This window comes from Canis lupus, chromosome 3, assembly GCF_003254725.2.
Source record: "Canis lupus dingo isolate Sandy chromosome 3, ASM325472v2, whole genome shotgun sequence".
NCBI lineage: Eukaryota > Metazoa > Chordata > Mammalia > Carnivora > Canidae > Canis > Canis lupus.
In genome coordinates, this window is record NC_064245.1 from 62,859,080 (window position 1) to 62,884,211 (window position 25,132).

General features: G+C 42.6%; 1 protein-coding gene and 1 pseudogene across 1 annotated transcript in view; both read left to right on the plus strand.

The window, feature by feature from the left end:
* FAM184B (family with sequence similarity 184 member B) overlaps positions 1 to 25,132 on the plus strand; it is a 132,481-nt gene that overhangs the window by 18,996 nt on the left and 88,353 nt on the right. The window lies entirely within an intron of this gene.
* On the plus strand, positions 21,289 to 22,121 carry LOC112653448 (40S ribosomal protein S4-like; annotated as a pseudogene).

Genomic DNA, 25,132 nt, shown 5'->3' on the forward strand with positions numbered 1-25,132 from the left:
TGGCCACTGTCTCTATAGCATAGCCCCAAATGAGCAGATCTGAATCTAACTCTCATAGCCTGAAGCCAAGCCCAGGTGACTCAAACTCTGAAACAGCAGATCCATTCTAGCCAAGCCCAGCCTAGATCAGCTCAACTGTGGTTAGCCTATATGAAAAAAAAAAATGCTTCTTGTTGTAAGTCATTGAATTGGGGGTAGTTTGTTCAGCAGCTCTGGAGCTCAGAAAAAGTAGCTAGACTAGGAATTATCAACTTAGAGGGGATAGTTTATTTGTTTATTTACCCCTTTACTCAGTAAATATTTTGCATAAGCTGATTCTGTGCTGGGTACTTCCATTCATTGGTATGGAGATTGTTCAAAATCCTTGTAGAAACAGGTCTTTTGGCAGTTTTCCCAGGGAAAATTTGTAGAGTTAGAACAAAGGGCTATCAAAAACAGAACCTTTAAGATTGCTACCCTGGGAAAGAGAGCCTGGGAGATCCTTGGGAGAGGTATTGGGAGACACAGGTGAAGCTGGTGTTTCACCTGGGAGGAGACGCTTTCAAGAGGGAGTGTTGACTGGTGGCAGGTGGTACAAAGATGGAAGATGGGTTGAGTCCTGAAAAAGAAGCCATTGTAAATGGCCATTGGTGACCTGGCTGTCATGAGAATGATGGGCCATGATTGGGAGAGCCTGGTGCAGGGAGCCAGATGTTGGCATCTGTATTCATCAGCTTAGGCTGCCATAACAAAATAACACAGACCATGTGGCTTAAACAGAATGTTTTTTTTTTAATTATTAAAAAAGATTTTATTTATTTATGCATGAGAGACACAGAGAGAGAGAGAGACAGAGACATAGGCAGAGGGAGATGAAGACTCTCCACAGGCAGCCCGATTTGAAACTCCATCCCAGGACCCCAGGATCACAACCTGAGCCAAAGGCAGATACTCCACCACTGAGCCACCCAAGTGCCACCTAGGTGCCTCACAGTTCTGGAGGCTGGAAGTTCAAGATCAAGGTGTCAGCAGTGTTGGTTTCTGGTGAGAGGTCTCTTCCTGGCTTGTAGACACCCTCTTTTCACTGTATCTACACACTACTTTCCTCTGTGCATATGTAGAAAGAGAGATCTGCGGTGTCTCTTCATTTTCTTTTAAAGACACTAGTCATAATGGATTAGTGCCCCACCCTTATGGCCTCATTTAACTTTAATTACCTCTTTACAGGCCGTCCTTCCAAATACAGTCAGACTGTAAGAGTTAGGACTTCAATGTATGGATCTGGGAGGGGACACAATTCAGTCCCTAATAGCATCAGAAGATGTGGGTCTGGTTCCAGCTTTGCCACTGCCTGGATCACCCCTGTGAAATTCCCCCAAGGACTCCATGTCTGGCTCTAATAGGCACAGCACCCACTGCACCTGCCTACCTTAGGGTTGCTGCAAGGAAAACCTCATGCCTCTTTGCTCTTCTTCTGGTTGCCTTTTCTGTTTTCTGTGGGAAGAGAAGCAACTCAGCCGCCCCCGCCTACCCCCTGCCAATGTTCCTGCCACTCACCTAGCTCCCTCTCCTGAAGGAGAGACATCCTTCCCCTCTGGCGTTCAGCCACCCTAGACAGGGCCCTGAAGGCTATTTCATGCTTTCAGTTTCCTTACAGTTCCTTCTGTGTGAGAGAAAGCTACTTGTTTCTGAGCTTTTTAGCTCAGAGAACACGTGAGGGCTGCCACCCTGAGCTTGCTTTGGGCTGTCAGTCAACCAGGGCCTGGGATGGAGCCCACGCGTTACCTTAGGCTTAGTGCAAGGTGTCTCAACCTGGGCCCCCCTGAATTAATCAAGGCCAAATAATTTTTTGTTGTGAGAGGCTGTCGTGTGCATTGTAAAATATTTAGCAGCATTACAGGCCTCCCCCGGACAACTAAAGATGTCTCCAGAAACTGCCCAATATCCTCTGGGAGTGGTAGGAGGGTGGTTCCAATCAACTTCTGTTGGAAACAGTGACTTAGGGGGAGGCCTTTGTTCACTCAAGGCTCCAGCAAACCTTGGACATTGAAGAGCCTTCAGTTCACTATCTTAGGACTCAATAGGAAGTCACAGAGTGCCCTGGGGAAAAGACATTTGTTCCAGGAAGTCCAGTAGGGTCTTACGCAAATATGCAACGGTGTGGTGGCAGTTCTTGCTGGTAAACCAGAGTGTCCAAGGAGGAGCTAGGGATTAGGCTCCCCATTTTCCCAGAGGTCTTTTAAGACTTTAAATGCTCTGAACATTAAAAGGACAATTCACACGTAACTAGTAATACCTAACAATGTGAAACACATTGCCTGTGTTCAAGAGGTGCATCTTGTCTGTTTATTTGTTTGTCAAGAGACAGACATACAAACAAGGGGCAGCCTGGAATGGTTTTGTTGATTTGAATATCTGGTTAACCTTGAGTTTTCACCTCTTTAGAGCTTCAGTTCCTCGTCTACAAAATGGGCATTTTAACCCCCACTTCCTCCATTGGACTGTTGCTAGGCTTGGGTGAGAATGTGTACATGAATTCTTTATGAACTAAGTATGTTATGAAATCCTGAGCTGTTTAGGGGATGCACTGTGATGTAGGGAAAGAGCCTTAGTCAGGTAGACCAGAATTCACATCACTAGTGTGCCACAGACCATCCAGAATCTTAGCAAGTTACCTAACAGGTTCCTTAGATTCCTCACCTGCCAAATATTGGAAGCAGTACCTACTGTGCTATGTACAGATGGCAACTAAATGACATAGCAAGTAGGTTAAAAACACCACAGCAAATGGCTAAAGATTTTCTTGAGTTAACTTTAAGGAACTAGATGCCTGATATCCAACTTTGAGCTGCTTGCTGAGCTCTGATGCTATGCAATATAATGTGTCTCCCAAAGTTTCAGGCAAGTCTGCCACCCCCAACCCCTGTAGAGGTGGTTCTGGGAGAGTAAAAGTGTCCAGGCAGTGTACACCACCTGGCAATGTCTGCAGAAGCAGGATAGCATATCAGGGCCATTAGCTAATCCCTAAAGAGAATGAGTCCAGTGGAAGGGATGTGGAGCTAGCGGGGACCGGGAGAAACAGAACCAGTTTCCTGAAAACCCAGAAGATGGATGGTGCTGAGATTCCACTGTACATTTAATGGAGGTTCAAGTCATATTGCCTTTGACTCTCGAGGATACGATAGGAGGCTCCAGCTGATGTCAGTCCTATAACTGTCTCTGAGAAAAGATAAACTGAATTTCAGATGTGTTATTTTTTATATGTGGGGTAAGTTCTGAATTGGCCAAAAGAGGCTGATACACCTTTTCTCCACCTTTTCCCAATTATCTTTTATTACCATTGATTTTAAGCTTACTCAGCTTTTTAACCCCTTAAATCAGGTAAACCATCTGAACAGAAGAGACAGTGAAGTCAAACACCACGATCAACATGCTGGTGAAAAGTGCCATAGAAAGGGGATCCCTGAGCAGGATCACTCTTGTGCAGTTGTCACTAAGGCCTCCCTCCAGCTAAGTGCCTCCAAGAATCTTATTTATCACCCCCTTCACTTTACTATGGGAGCACCCTCACTTATGCAATAAAAATGACAAGTCACTCTTCCACAGATGCTTCACTAGAGGTCAAAACCATCTCTTCCTCTTACCTTGGAAAAAATTGCACCTGTCACATTTCTGAAACAGATACAAAAGGTTGGACCTGAAAAAAAAAAAAAACCCAGCCATTTAAATTATCCTCACAACAACAGACAGGTCCTCAGCTGTTGCTACAGGGAGGCTGACAGTTAGCTACTTGGCTGGTTGGGTCCAGGATGTATGAGCCCATAGAGAAAGCCATTATGGGCTATTTGAAATTTCAGCCAAATATACTGCAGGCCACATAGGCTGATACATAGGCTAAGTTCCTTTTAAAGTGGCTTATTTTGTAGCACCTAGATGGCTCAGTCAGTTAAGTATCCGACTCTTGATTTTGGCTTGGGTCATGATGTCATGATTGTAGGATTGAACCACCCTCTCCCCACCAGTCTGGTTCTGTGCTCAGTGGGGAGTCTGCTTGAGATTCTCTCTCTCTCTCTCTCCCTCCCTCCCTCCCTCGGCCCCTCCCCCTCCTCACAACACTCTCTCTCTCTCTCTCTCTCTCTCCCTTAAAATAAATAAATAAAATCTTTGAAAAAAAAAAGAAAGTGGCTTGTTTTTAGGAACAATGCACAATTAAATTAGTACTGACAAATGGAGGCAAGCTTTATTTATTTATTTATTTATTTATTTATTTATTTTTTATAAAGATGTTATTTATTTGAGAGAGAGAGAGTGCAAAAGTGGGGGTGGTGGTGAGGCAGAAGAAGAGGGAGAAAGAGATTCACTGCTGAGGAGGGAGCCCAATGTGGGGCTTAATCCCAGGACCCTGGGATCCTGACCTGAGCCTAAGGCAGATGCTTAACTGACTGAGCCCCCCAGGCGCCCTTGGAGGCAAAAGTTGGTCCCTCATATTCCTGCAGCTGTAGGAGACTTAGAGATAATTTAGTTACTGGCCCAGCCTCAGAGGCTTCTCTGAGGTCACACAGCTAATTTAGTAGCAGGGCAGATTTAGTTGGGGTCGGTGGTCATTAGTTTTGTTTTTGGCATGTTGAGTTTGGAGGTCCGTGAAACATCCAAGTCCAGATGTCAGGGAGGCAGCTGGATATTATACTGGTCCTTGATGAGAGAGGTCAAGGTTTGAGTTACAGATTTGAGGATGGACATTGTTGAACACCTGACTCACACATATTTCAAACCTTGTTTCTTCTTAGTAGGAAATGGTATTTAGAGACTGCAGTCTGAAGGCACTCATTGCTACTAGGTCATTCACCAAAACTAGGGCTTTCTATGCAGATATATAAAACATGTATTTTTCTAAACATAAATTATATCATGAGTTCATATTGATACTTTTTAATTCAAATTGAGGTGTAAAGGATTTTTAATCCAACTTTGATGATTCTATACCTGTAGGTCTTATGGGCAGAAGCCTAAGTTACATCAAGCTATTTGAGAGTCATGGCTCCTTGTGCTTGCTGTTACAGACTGGAGTCAATTCATGGGCCCAGAGCCTCTAGAATGTAGGGGAGATCAGGTCTCCTTAAGAAAGAACTCATGATACTGACACACTAGTACTGAGTCTTCCAATTTTCCCCCAAGAGAAACTGTGATGTAAGTGTACTGGGGTGGCTGTGTCCTAGAGAAAATTTGACACCTAGACCTTTGGGGATTATTGGACGTTAACTCTGAGGAAACTGAGGCATGGAGATGCTAAATAATTTTCCCCAAAGTATACAGCTAGGAAGTGGTAGAACCAGAGTTCAAAGTGATTCCATGCTATTAATTACTGTGCTCTACAAACTCTCTGTCATCACCACAGGACTCGAATCTATCCTCATTCCCGACCTCTCTGAAACACACAGGATCATACATACTGCTGTGTCACATCCTGCATTGGCTACCCAATGCCATTAGAATAAACAAGGTCATCTGTGAGCTGCCTTTTTTTTTTTTTTATGCCTTTCCAATCTCATCTTCTGAATACTTCCTGGCCTTGCTCCATCCTCAGGATGTGCTAGATGACCTAAAGAGTTGCAAACACACCATTTTCTTCTACCTCCGCTCATGTTTGTGCATGTTTTCCCCTCAGTTTGGGATGTCCTTTCTACCTCGCAACTTCCCAAGGTCATGTTCAAGTGGCTTTCTGAAGCCTTTGTGAATCACCCAAAGGGAGCAGGCCCCTCTCACCTGGGAACTACTACACATGGTCCTCTCTTCCATGACAGCGTCATAGGCAATACACCCCACTGTAGTGACTTATTGGTACAAATGTCCGTGGCTTGTGATCTTTGTATCTGTAGAGCCTCTCTTGTAGAACTAGAAATACAGTGAGTCTTCCGCAAATATTTGCTGAATTAATGAATAAATGAATAAACTCAAAGAGAAGCTGTGGCCTGATTGTAATGGGCCGTGAATACTCTGCTGAATAGTCTGCTTTCAAGCCAGCCGTCGAAATGGCTCTCTAGCCAATTAACTGTCAAAATAACTTCTATTTGTTTTCTTTAATGGGCAGATATATAAAAAAAGTTAAAATGTCAAATTATTCCACAGTTCAGATAACTAATGTGAGCCATTTAAAAAATATGCAAGGGAAGATAATTTATACAATGCAGAGAGTTAGAAAATGAAAAATAAGTTCTCATGAATCTATTAGGAGTTTCTTGTGTTTTCTTCTGTGAAAACAAAATTTATGCCTATACTGCTGTGTTGTTTAGCTATATATTTACAAATAAGTCTATACATATCTATTTTTATGCATATCTAGTTTTTTTTTTAATTTTATTTATTTATTTATTTATGATAGTCTAACAGAGAGAGAGAGAGAGAGGTAGAGACACAGGCAGAGACACAGGCAGAGGGAGAAGCAGGCTCCATGCACCGGGAGCCCGATGTGGGATTCGATCCCGGGTCTCCAGGATCGCGCCCTGGGGCAAAGGCAGGCGCCAAACCGCTGCGCCACCCAGGGATCCCGCATATCTAGTTTTTAAAATCTTACACAAAGGCTCATATTATATAGACTGCTATTAATGTTTAAAAATCATATTAATATTATTACCTTATACTAATTATACTAACACATTTTGGAGACTTCCATTCTGCACATATAATTCTAGCTCAGCTTATTGGATGGCTGCAGAACATCTATAATTCATTATCTAGTTCTCCCTGGGCATACTACTTGTTTCCTTTGTTGTTTTTTTTTCTTTCATTCCAGATGATATTATAGTAATATCGTGGTATCTATAACATAAATTCTTGGCAGTGGAAATGATGGATCAAAGGGCAGATTCACTGAAAATTACGGGAAATGTTGCCAGGGTGCCCCCCACCCGCCCCAGAAAGGTTGTATTGATATGTATACTCTCATCCACTTGTGGGAGAGGCCTCTTTCCCCTGACCTATACCAACAACCTTGTGAAACTCTTTCCCCTGTTCAGATGATATTAAAAAAATTATAATAATCTATTTATTTAGATTATCCTTTTAAAAATTTTGAGTGAGTTTGAGCATTCATTGATCTGCTTTTATTTTTCTTTGAACTATGTGAGTCCCTTGTCCATGCTTCTGTTGGGTTCTACATTCTTAAGATTTATACAAGCTTTTGTTAACTCAGATAACTGGATTTTGGTCATATTTGTTGAAAGCGTTTTTCAGTTTATTATTGTCTTTTGACATTTTTATAAGTTTCCCACATAGAAGTTTAAAGTTTACTGGTTTTAAAATGTACTAGAATATTTATTTATTTATTTGTTTGTTTGTTTGTTTAAAGGTTTTATTTATTTATTTGAGAGAGAGAGCACGAGTTTGGAGGAGGGGCAGAGAGAGAGGGAGAAGCAGACTCCCCACTGACCAGGGAGCCTGATGTGGTACTCCATCCCAGGACCCTGAGATCATGACCTGAGCCGAAGGCAGGCACTTAATGAACTCAGCCACCCAGGCACCCCTATCCATATTCTTCTTAATGGCCTCTGGGTTTTTGTGTTCTGGTTGTATATCAGTCAGAATGCTATTAGGGCAATTAACAGAAAACCTACCCAAATATGGTTTAAAGAATTAGAAAATTTGTTACCTTCTCCAACAGAAAATCCAAAAGTAGGGGGAAGACTTTGGGGGTAGGTTGATCAAATTGGTCAATAATATCATCAGGACCTGAGATCCTTTCTGTCCCTGGTCTGACATCTGTAGGGTGGACACCATCCTGAGGTTGGCCTCCCTTCTTATCATAAGACAGATGTTAGCAGCAACTGGAGAGACACACCACCTTGTTCTTATTCAAGGATAGAGTGAGACCTCTTTCTCTAACATTGAATATTAGTTTTCTACTTTCTTGATTGGACCAATGGATTAGATCCCATGACCATTCTGGATCCATTGAGGATCAGTCAAAACTCATTGCTACAGTGGAACTGGGCGTGTGATCAGTTTGTCATGAATCACCCAGACTGCAATCGGGAGGAGTGGCTGTGTGAATATAATTGGGACCCTGTTAAGAACGAAAGAATAGCTATTGGGTAGTTGGAGTAGATAGAATAATTCCCCCCACTGACCAACATGTCAATGTCCTAATCTGCAAGACCTGAAAATCTATTCCTTTATGTGGCAAAAGGGACTTTGCAGATGCGATTAAGATGGGTTTTTTCCTGGGTTATCCAGATGGGCCCATTGTAATCACAGGGGTCCTTCTATGAGGGAGGCAGAAGAGTCAAAGGCAGAGAAGGAGCTGTGCTGATAGAAGCGGAGATGGAAATGATGCAGGAAGAAGGCGCCATAAGCCTAGGAATGCAGGTGGCCTCTAGAAACTCAAAAGGCAAAGAAACAGTTACCCCTAGAGCCTCCAGGAGGAGTGTAGCCATGCTGACATCTTGATTTCAGGTCTTCTGACTGCCAAAATTTTTAGATAATGAATTTGTGTCATTGTGTGCCACTAAGTTTGTGGTGATTTGTTACAACAGCAAAAGGAAAAAAACAGCAGGTAAGTAACAGCTTAGAAAGGCATTTCCCCTTCTCCAGCATTATAAATTAATATTACATACTATATAAAATAAGTATAAATTAATCCACAGTTTCTTCTAATACTCATATGGTTTTATTTTTCACATGTGAGTTGTTACTCTGTCTGGAATTAATTTTGGTATAAAGGGTGAAATGGAGATCCAACTTGAAAACTTTTAAAATACTAAGCCAATTGCCCTGTACCATCTGTTGAATAATTCAGCTATTCCCCAGGGACTTGAAATGCCCTCTTTACCATGAATTTAGTAATCAGGACTCCCTCTTCTGTCCTAATCATCTATCTACTTCAAGTCTAGAACCATGAGATTTAATTATTATAACTTTATAATAAGTTTTGATATCTGATAGGATAGTTTACTCTTCTTACCCTTGATTCATAGAATAGTCCCTGGAGAACTCACCTATTTATTTTTCTATGTGAATAGAAAAAATTCCTGTTGATGTTGGTATAGGGATTGCATTGCGCTTAGACGCTAGTTTAGAGAGAATTTAAGTATTATGATATTAAGTGTTCCTATTCAAAACCACAGAAGGTCTTCTCATTTATTCTTTTATGTCTTGCAGCTTTAAAATTTTCTAGATCTAAATTCTACGTAGTTCTTTGTGTTGTGTAGTATGTGTGTGCACTTGCTGTTATATATAGAACATCTCCTTCCTTGATGTGAGTTTGCAGCCTTGGGAGTTCCTGAGGTAACAGTCAAAGCTGGCCTGTATATGGAGGGCAGGTAGAGATAAGAAAGATGTGGACCACCCAAGGTTGCTATAGGTATCGGGTGTAATAAGCAAGCCGTGGGTGGCTGCCAAACGAGGAGACCTTTGTACCCACCACCAGAATCTTAAAAGTTTATGTAGAATCCCTAACTGGGTTCAGTCATATATTCAGACGGTCACAACAACACAGTACTCTCTCAAGTCTGCAGCCTTGAACATGGCTCCAGATGTGGGAACAGTGGGCAGAACATACGTTCCCAGGTCAGGGTAGGGGGGAAGGGGCTCTGATTCCTCCGATATAGCTCATAGGTAGAGCAGCTGGAACGTCCTCTCGATGACCACTTCCAACATTTAATCCTTTTCAGCTGGTTATATTTATAATTGGCAAAGCCACTGAATCGTATATTTTAATCTGAGGCAATTTTTAAAGGCCTTCAGAGAGTGACAATCATCCCAGTATTTAATAACCTTTCTGTCTGAATTCCTTGATTGGGGAAATTATTGACAACAGGAGAGCTGATTTAAGTGAGTGGAAAAATTGCCTTATAACTACCTTGAAAATAATGCTACATTCCACTTAACTACATTTTAAAAGTTTTTATTTGAGTAAAACTTACACACAAAGCAGATTTTTAAACGGTTTTAATAAAACTTGGTCTCATAAGTTCCAGCTGATTTATTTACCCCTAAAACCTTTTTGAGGTCCTTTTTATGCTAGACACTTGATCAAGAATAACCTGTTCTAGCTCCCCTCAACTACTGCGACTAGTACTGAAGACTGCCGGGCGCCAGGCCTGCCTACTCTGAGCCAGTGAAAACAGCCATTGTTGTATAAGAGCTTCTGTTATCTTCCATCATGGGCTTGGAATTCATCTGGTTACCTGAGCTCCTGGATCTCGACAACAGCTTCCATCCTGCCACATGTCTGCCTTTCTGGTCTGCTTTCCTGGTTCTTTAGGACTAGAATTAGCTGTCAAGATTCCCTGCCCCTTGGTTGAGCTCTTTCTTCAACTGGCTAGGCCTTCCTGAGGCCACTGCTCTGTTTGGAGATGGCCACTATGGCCATGGGCCGCCTATTGCTTTATTTATTTTTTTCTTAAGTTCTTTTTTTAAAGATTTTTATTTATTTATTCGTGAGAGACACACAGAGAGAGGCAGAGACACAGGGACACAGGCAGAGGGAGAAGCAGGCTCCATGCAGGGAGACGGATGCAGGACTCGATCCTGGGTCTCCAGGATCACTCCCTGGGCTGAAGGCAGACCTTAACTGCTGAGCCACCCAGGCATCCCTACCTATTGCTTTAAACTGGAAGTTGGAACTGGCCCAGAAAGGACCTGATTTTGCCAGCGTCTCTTAGGCACTGTGTTTGGGGTCCCAGGAAGTCAGTGGAAGACACATGCAAATAGTGGAAGACACAACAATAACAACAAGTATTTTAAAGGTTTAAAGGTGTGTTGTGTCATGTAACAGGAAGCCAGGAGGTAGAGGCTCTATGACGACCCATGGCTGGGTGCTTCAGTGTCTCAAGGAGTTCATCATAGGCCATCTTCTCAGTCCTGCGCATATCAATACCTTCTCCTCTCTGAGTTCCAAGGTGGCTGCAGCAATTCTGGGCAGCACACAGAGACACTGTCTGCTGAAAGAGGAGGGCATTTCCTTCTATGTGCTGCTTTTTATTAGTGAGGAAATCTTTCAGCAGGTGTCTGCTTGGGTCCCATTGGCCAGGACAGATTTCCACCCCCAAACCAAAACCAATCACTGATAAGGGAATCAGGACTGTGAGACCTGGCTTAGGCGAGGCATCATCACTCACAATTCACCCCCAGAGTCCACGGGAGGGGAACAGCTCAATCAAATTAGAGTTCTCTTGACAAGGGACAGACCAAGAAAGGATGTTAGGCAGACACTATCAGTTCTAAGATACTAAAAAATCAAAGTTTAATATTGGAAATGGAAACCTGAACTAACAAAGCTATGTATTTTTCCATTAGGGGCCATTTTCTTCCTAGGAGACATTTGATTCTCAGTTAGGGGCTACTTTTTTTTTTTTTTTCGCAGTGGAATAACATACTTTTAGTCATTAAAACAGATTTCTATAAATCAGTTGTTCAGTTTGTATGCCAGTGTGTAACATTATCACCTGTGTCCACAGCCACTTTTGCTAGCTCCTTAGGCATCACATGTGGTAAGATTCAGGTACTTTCACTTGCCTTACAGCTCTCCACCCACTGCCCTCCAGGCCTGCAGGTGTTTTTCCATCCCAGATCTACTCTTGCTCCCTCTTCCTTTTCCTCTCTCAGCTCCTGCATGGTCTCCATGGCACCCTTTCCTACCAGTCATCATAGGGACTTTCAGGGAAGCAATTGCTATGAAAATACAAAGGGCCAACCAATGGCAGGAATTGTACTGAATTCCATCTCCAAAATGTGGGTTATGCTTCTCCCTCTTTATATCTTCATGCTTCCCCCAGATCCTTGTCTATCTTCATCTATATCTTCCAAAATATATGCATATTTTTCTCTACTCTAGAGATGATGCTCATGGAAACCAAAAGGGCTGGGAAGGGAGGTTTCAACAGCATTAGCCAACCAGCAACAACCTGGATCTCTCCGGTTGACTTATACTTGATTCATTCATGCTTCATTTGATCAATTACTAACTGTATGGGCCCTGAAAAGCGAGCACAGGCTTCTTAAAGCTGGTATTTTGCTCTTGGATTCCTTTTCATTTCAAAACGGGGTGGGTGGGGGATAAACCACCTTTCTAAGCGCGAGCTGAGAAAGGAGCTCAGTTAGGGGCTATTTCTCCCCCAGGGGACATTTGGTAATGTCTGGGGCCATTTTTGGTTGTCATAATGGAGTTGGGGGAGGAGAGAACCACTGGCATCTTAGTGGGTCAAGGCCAAGGATGCTGCTTAACCTCCTGCAATGCACAGGGCAATCCACACAACAAAGCCCAAAATGTCAGTAGTGTTGAGATTGATAAACCCATCTCTAGTAAAATGTGAAGCATGATGAATTGAAAGAATAAAATTGCCTTAGTGAACATTTGTAAAATGTCCTAGCTCATTTGTTTTTTTACACATCTCTGATACTGGTTTGTAAAAATGTCTGATGGGCATCGCTGGGAATCAAGAGTCATGGAATTAAAACAGGACCATGGGAAGCATATCAATAATATTTTGTGAACAAACTTGCAAAAATTAAAGAAGAGGGAACACTTGATGATGGTGGGGGTGTGGTGAAGCAGACCAATGGCTGTGTGAAATGGTACCACTCTTTCACAAGCAGTTTGATGGTATATATATATGATTACTCTTACTCTCATCCTCAGATTCTACTTCTAAAAATTCTTTGAAGGGAAAAATCCAAACTATGAAAAAAAGCCTTCTTGCAAGCCTTTATTTTAAGCACCCTTATTTATAAACAAATGTTGGAAATAACTCAAACTTCCAATTATAGGTCTATATAGCAATAAAATAGGATTGAGGTATTTATGATGGAATTTCATGCCCACAGTAAGCATGATGTCTACAAAGGAAAAATACACTTATTTTTATGAAGAAAAAAAAACACTTATAATGGTAGATTAAAATGTGAGGAACTGAAATTGAATACATAACATGATAATTATGAAATACCTTAAAAAGTTAAGTACAAAAGTAACCTGGCAGAAAACACACCAGAATGTGAATGTGACTATTTCTTTGTTCAAGTGGGGATAGAAGGGACTTTTATTCTTCTTTTGATTTGTTTTAAGGTAATGCAGCCATGTTTATTTAAGCTTATTCTGTTCAGGGCAACAAATGAAGAATATATAGGTTATGCTAAGAATTTAATTTTTAGATCTGTGTCCAGTATTTTAGATTATTGATCTCTCTTTTCTGGCTTCCTTTTTCCTTACCCCAGAGATTCCTGAATAAGGATCCATAAGTAGCAAGAGGCTTACAGATGCACTTCAGAGGGTCCTTAACCCCCTCAGATTATAGGATATATGTTCTCTTTTTTTTAAAGAATATTTTGGGGGTACCTGGGTAGCTCATTTGGTTAAGCATCCAACTCTTGATTTTGGCTCAGGTAATGATCTCAGAGTTGTGAGATCAAGCCCTGCATCAGGCTTCAAGCTCAGTGGGGAATCTGCTTCAGATTCTGTTTCTCTCTCTTTCCCTCTGCTCCTCTCCCCACTCATGCTGTCTCTCTTTCTTAAATAAATAAATAAATCTTTAAAAATATTTTAATTGGGAGTAGCTTTTAAAAATTGTGGTTCTGGGCAGCCCAGGTGGCTCAGCGGTTTAGTGCCGCCTTCAGCTCAGGGCGTGATCCCGGAGACCCAGGATCAAGTCCCACGTCGGGCTCCCTGCATGGAGCCTGCTTCTCCCTCTGCCTGTGTCTCTGCTTCTCTCTCTCTCTCCCTCTCTGTATCTCTCATAAATAAATAAAATCTTTAAAAAAAGAGAACTACTCATTTAAAAAAAATGTGGTTCTTTGGATTTACCTTGACCATGTACTACTTTTATAATGAAAAACAAAATGATTTTTTAAATGATATTATTTATTTATTTATTCATGAGAGACACAGAGAGAGAGGCAGAGACATAGGCAGAGGGAGAAGCAAGCTCCCTGTGGGGAGCATGATGCAGCACTTGATCCCATGACCCAGGGATCATGACCTGAGCCAAAGGCAGACATTCAACCACTGAGCCACCCAGGCATCCGAAACAAAATGCTTTTTTAATACATTTTTTATACAAATGATTCAAATGTAAGAGACTAAGCTTTATCAAACGCAAGAGCAACTATGGGTCAACTCTGAGGACTGTCAGTGGACCAGAGGTTCTTGATCTCTTTTTCTGCCAGGGACAACCCTTTTGAGGGTATCCTCACTGAAAGTTGACTCTTTTGAGCCAGGTTAACCTTGGGGGACAGATAGGGTGACCAAAACCAATTAGATACTCCCTCCCGGCACTGTGAGATGCCCCAGAATGCCCACTGAGGGAATGAGAGCAGAGATCCTGCAACTTCACAGAGAGTTTTGTATGAGCACCATTCTAAGTTCTAGCACATGTGATGCCAGGAAAGAAAAATAGCCTTTACTACTTCTGACTCTTTCTCAACTCATTGCTGACTTTGTATTTTATCTAGATGAGAGAGCTGCTCTCTAAACTCCTGAAGTGACATTCTCTGTCTGTATCACAGATCTCTAAAATAAGGTCCAAACCAGTAACTGAGATAGAACCGGAGACACCTGAGTGGCTCAGTGGTTGAGCATCTGTCTTTGGCTCAGGACAGGATCCTGAGGTCATGGGATTGAGTACCGCATTGGGTTCCCTGCAGGAAGCCTGCTTCTCCCTCTGCCTATATCTTTGATTCTCTCTGTGCCTCTCATGAATAAATAAATAAAATCTTAAAAAAACAACAACAACAACTGAGGATCCACACTCTTTCCTGTGGTCTATTCCTCCATTGCTAACCAATTCCAGAATTCCTCAGCTCCCCAGCTGCTAATCTAAATATACTGGAAGTGGTTTCACCATATTACCACCTGGGGAACAAATTCTTGCTCACTTTTTATGACCTGCTGAAATGTCACCATGTATAAGAAATCACCTTGGTCCATCCCACCCCTCACCATGCAGAGTTAATGATACCATGTGGCTTCCCACAACTCACTTTAGGATCTCAGTAAATAATTCCTATAAAACTTAAGGAAAAAATGTAAATTTACTTTAACTTAGGTTTGCATTTCTGAGAATTTATTCTATAAACTACCAATAACAGAGTCACTAGGGAGCTTGGTTTTTAAAAAAGGGAGCTGGGGTGCCTGGGGGACTCAGTTGGTCAAATGTCTGGCTCTTGATTTCAGCTCAGGTTATGATCTCAGGGTCGTGGGATCAATTTCTGCATCAAGCTCTCTGCTCAGCATGGAGTATGTTTGTCCCTCTCCCTTTGCTCCTCCCTCAGCTCATGGTCTCTTTCTCTCTTCAAATAAATAAATAAAATCTTTAAAAATAAATAAATAAATAAATAAATAAATAAATAAATAAATAAATAAATAAATTTAAAAAAGGGAGCACATTCCCAGGAGCCACCACCTTCCTCATGAGTGAAGCTCTCTATGGGTTGGGTTTAAAAATCTGCCATTTATAAGTTGCTTCTTCCATGCATTGAAGTATAAGAACTATTAGCTCAGGCAAAGTGATGGTTCAAGCCATGTGTAGAGTTTTCAGCCAGTCCCTAAACTCTTTGTAGCCGTTTGAAACATTGCCTAGAATTATTTACCTTTCCTGATAAGATATTATCAACAAGAAGGTTCTTTATAGTGATAAAAATTAAACATAGCGAGGATCAGAGGCCCAAATAGTTGTGGATTAGAGATCTAGTTGCCCAGCCCTCTTTCTCTTCTTTCATCAAACAGAGGTAACTCTCTAGAATCTCAACTTTCTAGAATCTTAAAAGCTATCAGGGATCCCAGAAATCCATTCTAATTCCCTTCGTGTTACAGAAGAGAAATAGAGCCTGGACATGAGTATCAGTTTGGATCCTCCAAAAAGTGAACACCAAGACCAATTTAGATGTGCAAGAGATTTAGTGGGAGAAATGTCTGAAGGGTAAAAAGAGAGGGAAAAGGAGTAGATAGGGAACCCCCACGTGTTGCAGGCCTGACACCTGTGAGAGGAGAGGGAAAGGGGCAGGATTGGGTGGGAGAACCAGCAGATTGCAGGATAGCTTTAAAAGGGTCTTCACCAGGCCAATACAGAGCTCCCGAAAAGACAAAACATTACGGAATTTGTGTTGGGCAGAAATAGCCCAGACTTGGCATCCCATTGGGCTTGATTGTTGGCTCAGAGCAGCTTGGGGGGGATCATTGTCTTGATGTGAATATCAGAGTGAATCCAAAAATGTGAAAGGTGGAAGCTGCCAAGTGACATCAGGTTCTCTGGAAGGAAGTTCTGAGAGGCAGACCCACATGGCTACACGGCATGTTCAATGTCACAGTGACAGGACAAGGACTACTCTCTGGTCTAGAATTCTTTCTAGATTATTCTACAAGGCATTATTCCTTCACTGTCTTACCCTGTCCCACACCCCCAACTGGTGGAGTTTTGAACTTGATCTTGTGGCTACTAGAACTAGATCTCAGTCCCCTGAGAGATGGAGAAGACAAGACTAGTCAGGTAAGGAAAGGAATGGGAGAGATGCAGAGGAGAATTAAGGTCTTTGCAGGAGAGAGTGAGGCTGACTAGAGTCATAGTGGATCTGTTTGTCTATCTGTCCAGTGTACCTTCCATTTCCCTCTTTTGGAAAATCCCTCTCCTTTTCCAAATGGCTCTGAAAGCGTCTCAGTCTTGATCCTGCATTTCCCATTCCAGCCATAGCATATGACCTAGGTGGGGGACCACGGGGGATCCTTTTCTGAACATTTGAACAATTCAAGCATTAGGAGAAAGAAATTCTCTTTCTGCTGGAATAGCAGAACTGTGAAAGCAGGAACTAGAGCAGTTGATGGCTGTCTTTCCTGTTATATGGGGAAAGCAGCTCTTCAGAAGGAAGATGAGCAGGAGCCAACATAGTTAAGGGGTGAATGGAGAGAGAGTATGCATGAATCAGGGTGCATTGGGTCCTAGTGTCAGTCCCCAAGGCCCTGCCTGGCTCCCACAGCAGTGCCTCCCTCTCTCAAAAGGTCTTTTCCAGACACATGGGTCAGTGTGTTGTTCCCTTTTACTTGGTGTAGTAGGCAGAATTGTAAGATGGCCCCAAATTCCTAGCCGCTGATATACACCCACCTTCTCCCAGTTATTTAGTCAATCATTAATCCAGGTTTTGCTGTGAAGGCATTTTGCAATGGTAATTAACTTCCCAAATAAACCAACCGTAAAGTAGGGAGATTATCTGGGTGAGCCTGACCTAATCACATGAGCCCTTAGAGCCAAGTCTAGAGATTAGAGAGAAATCAGAGAGATCTGAAATGTGAGAATAATTTAGTGAGGGAGATAGAAGGGCCATGTATTCAGGCCTGCGGTGGCTTCTGGGAGCTGAGAGCAGTCCCTGATGACAGTCCTACAACCTTAAGGAGCTGAGTGATGTCAACAACCTGAATTAGCTTGGAAACAAATTTCTCCCCAGTGCCTCCAGACAGGAACTCAGCTGGCCAGCACTTTGATTCAGCCCTAGAGACCCTAAGCAAGAATTCAGCCACTCCATACCTGGACTTCTGACATATAGACCTTATATAAAGTGGCTAAATCTGTGGTAATTTATCAAAAATAGAAAAGGAGTACAGTTGGATTAGTTTTACTTTCACCTGAAGAAGTCCTGACTAAACAGTGGGGAGACTATAGGCCCACTTTAACTACTCTATGAAGACTCTACAAGCTTCTGTTCTTCACTCTGCTCTTCTTGGGTTTGAATTTGCCACAATGGCATATGTTGCTGACTATCTAGTGGGATTAAAGAAGCCAAAAATACATTTTGATGGGGACAGTGGGAGCCCAGAATAGCTTATGATTCTGAAATGGCCTCGGGAAAAAGATCACTGAAGGAATGAAGAAGGTAGAATGGCAGGTGAAAGGCAGTGTCTGGAGCCCCCAAAGAAACAAATCCTGACTAATCCTGCTTCCACTGTTCTCAACACAGGAGCCAAGGTAATCATTATAAAAATGTACATCAGATCGTGTCACCATCCTCAAAACTCTTCAGGGCTTCCGTTGCCTAGGGGATAAAATCCCAGCTTCTTTGATGACCTGTGTGGCCTCCATGACCTGGCCCCAGCACCTCTCCCCTGCTGCACATGCTCCATAGCTCACTCTGCCCCAGCCATACCAGCTTCCTGATGATTATTTGCCCGCACACAACCTTGCACCTCTGCCAGGAGTGCTCTTCCCTTAGACACTGCACTGTTTGCTTTTCCTTTCATCACACCTTCTCTCAAATGTTACTTTCTCGGGAAGCCTTATTTCACCATGCTGTGTAAAATTTTAACTACAGTCCTCTAAAATCCCTTCCTTGCTTTATGCTTTTCTTTAGCAGTTATCACTAACAATTTTTTATTTTACTTATTTGACATATTTATTGTCTGATTCTCACACTAAAATGTTAGCTTTGTGCGCACAAGTGTTTGGGTGTGTTTCAAGTGTTTTGTACCCCCATTACTGAGAACTGTGCCTGGCATATAGAGGGTCCTCTATAAAATGTTTGCTAAACAATGGAATGAAAGGGTAATGTGTGCATAAGGAGAAATATACTTCATTTACTAATGATATTTTCTTTTTCCTTCAAAGACATTGGTAGTAGGTATATTTTTAAAGAAAAATAGTGAGTTGACTCTTTATTCCCTCCAGCTACAAAAATCCAGAACAGGGGACCATATGGTATTGTAGTTTGCTTTACATATGGGGCCAACAGTGAAGACTACTATGATGGAAAAAGAAATATGTGATACAAACATAACCCGCCGTGAAGCTTTATGAAACAAGTTACTTGGTAGCCTGGAGGTTGGATCCTGATGATAGTTATCTTTTATAAATATTAAATAAGTATAATCATGAAAACACTCATCTCTCCCAGCCATCTTCCAGCTGGGCAGCTGCCACTCTTCCTTGTCTACCTATTGTGACCCAAACAATGAGGCCATCCTGACAGCAGACTCTTCCAAAAGCAAGATTATGTGTTATTTCAAGAAGTGCAGAGTGTAAACAGCACTCAACTGGGTCTTAACAGCTACCGTGAAAAATCCCTGGCTATCCCCAAAGTATTCCCTGAATGATAAAAATCTTTATGTTTTACATATGTATGTACAATATTCAGTTTATATTATCTTTGTGGTGTGGGCCATTTAAAACATGCCCATTTATTTATGATTTGTCCGGTATTTCTCATGAACATCTCTTTTGTGCCAGACTCTGTGCAAGGTGGAGGAAATACAAATGTGAGCAAGACAGATGGACTTTTTATTTGCATTAGGCCCGGCTACATATAATAGAAAAACCCAAACAAATGAGAAGTTTATTCCTCTCTTACATGAAAGAGGACCAGAGATATAGTCACAGGTTGGGATGGAAGCTTCATGCTATAGGGAGCCATGCTTTTATATCTTTTTGCTCTGCCATGCCAGCTGCAAGCCTTCATCCTCAACATCACCTCATGGGTCAAGACAATTGTTGGTACTCCAGCAGTGGCAACCACTTTCCACACTGTTGGAAAGAGAGAGGTGACCATAGGTGCATCCCCTTCCATTTAAGAAGGATTTCTGGAAGCCCTGATAATACTCTTGGTAATATTTCATTTATTGAGCTAAGTAAAACATAGCCATGTGGCCATAACTATCTACAGAAAAATCTGGAAAATGGAGTTATTAGCAGGATACCAGCTAAAAATGAAGATTCTTGGGATAGGAAAATTGTCAAGCAGAGCACTGTGCCCTGGTTACCAGTGCCAAAGGAAAACTCCTACTACATGAGGGTAGCAAGGGTCATCATGATGCTAACCACCAGGCATAGAAGTCCAAACATTATGTCCATTGCATATTGGTATCAGAGTTGCTGGAAAACACACCGGGTGGAATGATGCTTCCCTCACATGGAGAGAGAGAAAGGTCTACTGCAGTCATGTGCATGCCTCCCTTTTGGCTCATGAATGCCCAGCAGCTGACACAGGGCAATTGCACAACTATAGAAGGACCCCTCCTCCCTTGTGGTGTCTGAAATACTGAAATCTGCGAGTGTGCCTACAGGCCATTGGTGCACACACTTAAGCAGAGCAAAGGAGCACACACTGAGCCTGAAAAGGAAAAAGACATTTCCACGCAAACCAATAAGCCTGGCACAGGCTGCGTGAGCTTTTCATCTCTAGGTAAGGAAGTGTTCCAGGCCAAGGCCCCCTGGTATGTAGTCGAGCAGAGTGGAAAGATTACGTGCACAGGACTGCATCTTCCAATAAAAATAGCCTCAGCCACAGAACATGATGCACTGTGATAGGGGCTGCAAAGGGACATGGACAGATCTTGTGGGGGCATATAGAAGGAAGTGACGCATTCTAATTTCTGTAAGAAAAGAAAGCGACGCAATAAGAGGACACATCTTTTTCCCTGTCTTCATACCAGAAGAGAACTGTCCTTGGGTTACGAGAGAGTAACTTACAGTGGCCAGGTAATGGCCTAGGGACTCTGTAGATATTTCTTGGGTGAATGAATGAATTCCTCATGGTGGCACTGGAGAAGCTTTTGGAAGGCAGGTGATATCACATCTTGAACTTCGTGTTGAGGGGGATTTCATGAGGGAGAGAATGGCAGGAAAGGCGTTCCAGGCAGAGGAAGAGGTGTGACTGAAAGTAGGAGGTTTGAAGGTATGTAGAATGGTAGAATATAGTGTGTAACCCAGTGTCACTGTATTTTGGGGTCTGAGGGGGAGGTGGCAGGATTTGATGCTGGGTGTATGGAGCCTCGACTGCCGTGATGAGAATCATTTGATCCAGTGGGCAGTGGGGAGCCCCAGGGGCAGTGCCCGGGCAGTGATTCAGTATGTGGTGTGGAGGGAAGCTGGAAGGGAAAGATGGAGCTGTGCGTGGGGACGCTCAGCTGGCATGATGGGGGCCTGAGGGCAGGACTAGGAGGAGGAACCAAAGGAGGAGGGATGGACGTGAGGGGGTCCCTGTGGGTAGCCTCTTCAGTCTTCAGTAACTCAGTGGATGTGTCCTGAGCAGAGGAGCAAAGGACCAAAGAGACTTCTGAATTCCTACCTATGTGACTGCATCAGGGCATCAAGAAGCGAGTTTGAGGGGCAGGCACCTGGGTGCCTCAGTGGCTTAAGTGTCTGCCTTCAGCTCAGGTCGTGATCTCAGAGTCCTGAGATAGAGCCCCAAGTCAGGCTTCCTGGTCAGCGAGGAGTCTGCTTCTCCCTCTTCCTCTGCCTCTCCCCCACACTTGTGCTTGCTCTTTCTCTCTCAAATAAATAAAATCTTAAAAAAAAAAAAAAAAGCAACTCTTTACTGCTAGTGCCTACTGCAGCCATCACTCATGGTCCCAAGAAGCATCTGAAGTGTGTAGCAGCTCCAAAGCATTGGATGCTGGATAAACTGACAGGTGTATTTTCCTTTTGCCCATCTACTGGTCCCCACAAGCTGAGAGGATGTCTCCCTCTCATCGTTTTCCTGAGGAACAGACTTAAGTATGTCCTAACAGGAGATGAAGTAAAGAAGATCTGTATGCAGCGTTTTATTAAGATTGATGTCAGAGTCTGAACTGATATAACCTACCCGGCTGGTTTTATGGATGTCATCAGCTTTGATGACTGGGGAGAATTTCCGTCTAATCTGTGACACCGAGGGTCACTTTGCTGTTCATTGGATTACACCTGAGGAGGCCAAGTATAAGTTGTGCAAAGTGAGAAAGATCCTTATGGGGATAAGAGGAATCCTTCATCTGGTGACTCATGATGCTCGCACCATCTGCTATCTTGGTCCCCTCATCAAGGTGAATGACATCATTCAGATGGATTGGAGACCGGAGAGATTACTGATTTCATCAAATTTGACACTGGTAATCTGTGTATAGTGACTGGAGGTGCTGACCTGTGAAGAATTGATGTGATCACAAACAGAGTGAGAGACATCCTGGTTCTTTTGATGTAGTTCATGTGAAAGAAGCCAATGGCAACAGCTTTGCCACTCAAATCTCCAACATTTTTGCCATTGGCAAAGGCAACAAACCATGGATTTTCCATCCCTGTGGAAAGGATATCTTCCTCACCATTGCTGAAGAAAGAGACAAGACACTGGTGGCCAAATAGCAGTGGGTAAAATGGTTGCTGGGTGATGGGATTGGAAGTCTTTCTACTTAATTAAAGATCATACAGTACAAAAAAAAAAGTAGCAGGTGGGGATTATCCAGGAGAAAAGGGTGATTTCACTGAGGGGCACGTGTGGTGAGGCCTGCATTACTCTCTGCTAGACTATCTTCTCCTAATTGTCTCACCATCCAGCCACTAGAATTCAACTCCATGAGAGTAGTAATCTCTGTATATTGTGTCCACTGATGTATCCCAAGAACCTAGAACAGTGCCTGGCACATAATAAATGCTCAATAAAGACAAACTATTGAATATCCGTGGGGATGTGTGGGTGTCAGAAATGGTGATCTTCTACTTTGGATAGAAGTGGAAAGTAAAGAGAGAGAATGTGGGGCAGCTGTCCTGGGGCACAGGGCTTGAGATTTCTCTGTTTGGAGAGAGGACTTCCACCCATCCTGGCAGGGGGAGGCAGAGAAATCAAATTAGGGAAGAGATTCACCAGAAATCAACACAGAAAAGGAAGCAACCTTAGAGTCAGTCCAGCCTGGGGGCGGGGAGGGGGTGTCAAATGGTGTGGATACTTGAATCCTAATACTACACAAGAAATTCAGACTGCCTGCCTTAATTTAGGGTATAGTGCCTTTGGCCTCAGGGCTTTCTGTAACAGTAGAAAGAACTAAGATTTTAGAGTCAGACAAGTTTGAGTTCATGGCCCATTTCTCTCCCTAACTGTGTGACCCATGGAAAATTATTTGTCCTCTTTGTTCCTTAGTACTCTTCTGTAAAAGGAGCATAGTATTACCTTCATAATTTTGTTAATACTACTATCATTACCATTATTAAATGAGGTGATGTCAAGTACTGATATTTATGTAGGCACCGTTCCTGATGTAAAATTAAGCACCGAAAGTGTCAATTCTGGTGATGATGAAGAGGAGGAAGATGGACATCCAAGGACCTACGTATTAGCTGTTGTTAGACAGATGTCCTTAACTTTTCTCCCACTCGTATCTCTGCACAAGTCTGTGTGGCAGTCATTCTTTTTTTTACTAATTGGCCTTTTCCATGTGATGGAGAACAAGGCCACAGGTCATTCTGAATTCACATCCTTCCAACCCTCAGACCCAACAGAGGAGGGAGAGATTCTCTCCCACCACAATGGATAAAATCCCAGGAAGGGCCTTGCTTGCCATTGTTTGGATCACATGCCCATCCTGTGCCAATCACTTTGATCAGAGGGATGGAGATCTAACATCAACTCAGCTGAGAATACCTACTCACCCCTCTGGCAGAGAGTCTACCACAGATAGTGTGGGGGGCATTATGTTTTCTGGGAAAATAGATAAAGTGGCCACCGCGCTATATCCAACCACTGTCATTTTTGTACCACTTCATGACTAATTGTTTACATATTTGTTGCTAAATGGTAGGTTGCCATGGCAGGGACCATGGCTTCTGTATCTTTGCATCCCTTCACCCCTAGCACAGCTCTTGATGAAAGAAGAGTTCTATAAATGCAGATTATTGATCTGGAGTTGGCTAGATCAGAGAGTAACAGGCTTTGTAGGTAATGCCCGATAGCTAGAGGTGGAGTTTCCAGAGTCAGTCCTATGGGCTCCACCTTTAAGGTGTTCTGAGACCCCTGATCCTTCTCATGAGGGACTTTAAGGTTAGGTGGAAGGAACACTGAACATCAAGAGATAAAGCCAGTTGTGACTCTTCCACATTAACTGTGTGACTGTGTAGAAATCACTAGACTCTGGGGGCCGTTCTTGCCTTATTTATGAAATGAGGAAGATGGTCTGGGTGATATCTTGCTTACAATCTTAAAATTCTGTGAATATATTCACCTTTCTTTTTGGCATTTATGGAGTCCTTTTGAACCTCTGTTGTACATGGGAGTGATGTCACAACCAGGTATCATTTTTTTAAAGGTCATTGTGTCTATGTGGCACAACTTAGAAATTTGACGGGAACCTTTTCAATTTTATCTGAAGACTCAATTTAGAAAAAAGGAATATTGGACTGACAAGGGACAAGCTCTAGATTCATCTCTGCCCTAATGAGATGAAGATTGCAAGCAACATTGCTTAAACTCTCTGAGCCTTGCTTCCTAATCTGTACAGAAGACAGCTGGTATAGATTCAGTGAAAGGCAAGAGCTCACTTTTAACTTCCTGAGGCACTGGCAAACAGCTTGTCTCCCCTTTTTCCATTTATTTATTTATAAGATTTATTTAAAATTTGTTTTAGAGGGGGAGGGGCAGAGGGAAAGGAGAGAGAATCTCAAGCAGGGTACATGCTCAGCAGGGAGCCCAACATGGGGCTTGATCTCACAATGCTGAGATCATGACCTGAACAGAAATCAAGAGTCGGACACTCAACTGACTGAGCCACCCAGGCACCCTATAAAACATAAAGATTTTAAAGGGGAGTTTCACATATTTTTACTGGACAAGAAGAATCAGAACAAAACATCCTAGGAAAGCATTATTCCATAACCCCCGGGCCTTTCTTTCTCTTTTAAAAGCAAAGAAAGGACTTTCAGGAGTATGTAATAAATACATTTTTTGCCCTCTAATGCTGACAGACTTTAAGATTGGCTCAGGGAACTCAACCAAGAGAAGGAAGACTGTCACCATCAGTGAAAGTAGAGATGATTTTATACTTAACTTTATTCTCAGAACCCACCTTGGCAACCTCCCAGATGTTCACCCACAGAATGTTCTATTAGTAGTTTTTTTTTTTTTTGTAACCTCACAGACAGCTGTCAGATTTGAACTGAGTGAAAAGAGTGCTGGATTCAGGGTCTGACTCATATTAGGCTCTCACTAAATGTTTACTAAAGAATAATTTCTACTCTTTTCTTTTTTAAAAAAACTTATTTATTCTAGAGAAAGAGAGAGAGTGAGTGGGGGGAGGAGCAGAGAGGGAAAGAGAGAGGGGGGGAAAGAATTGCAAGCAGACTCCCCACTGAGTGTAGAACCCATCATGGGATTTGATCTCAAGACCTTGAGATCATGACCTGAGCCAAAACCAAGAGGCTGATGCTTAACTGACTGAGCCACCCAG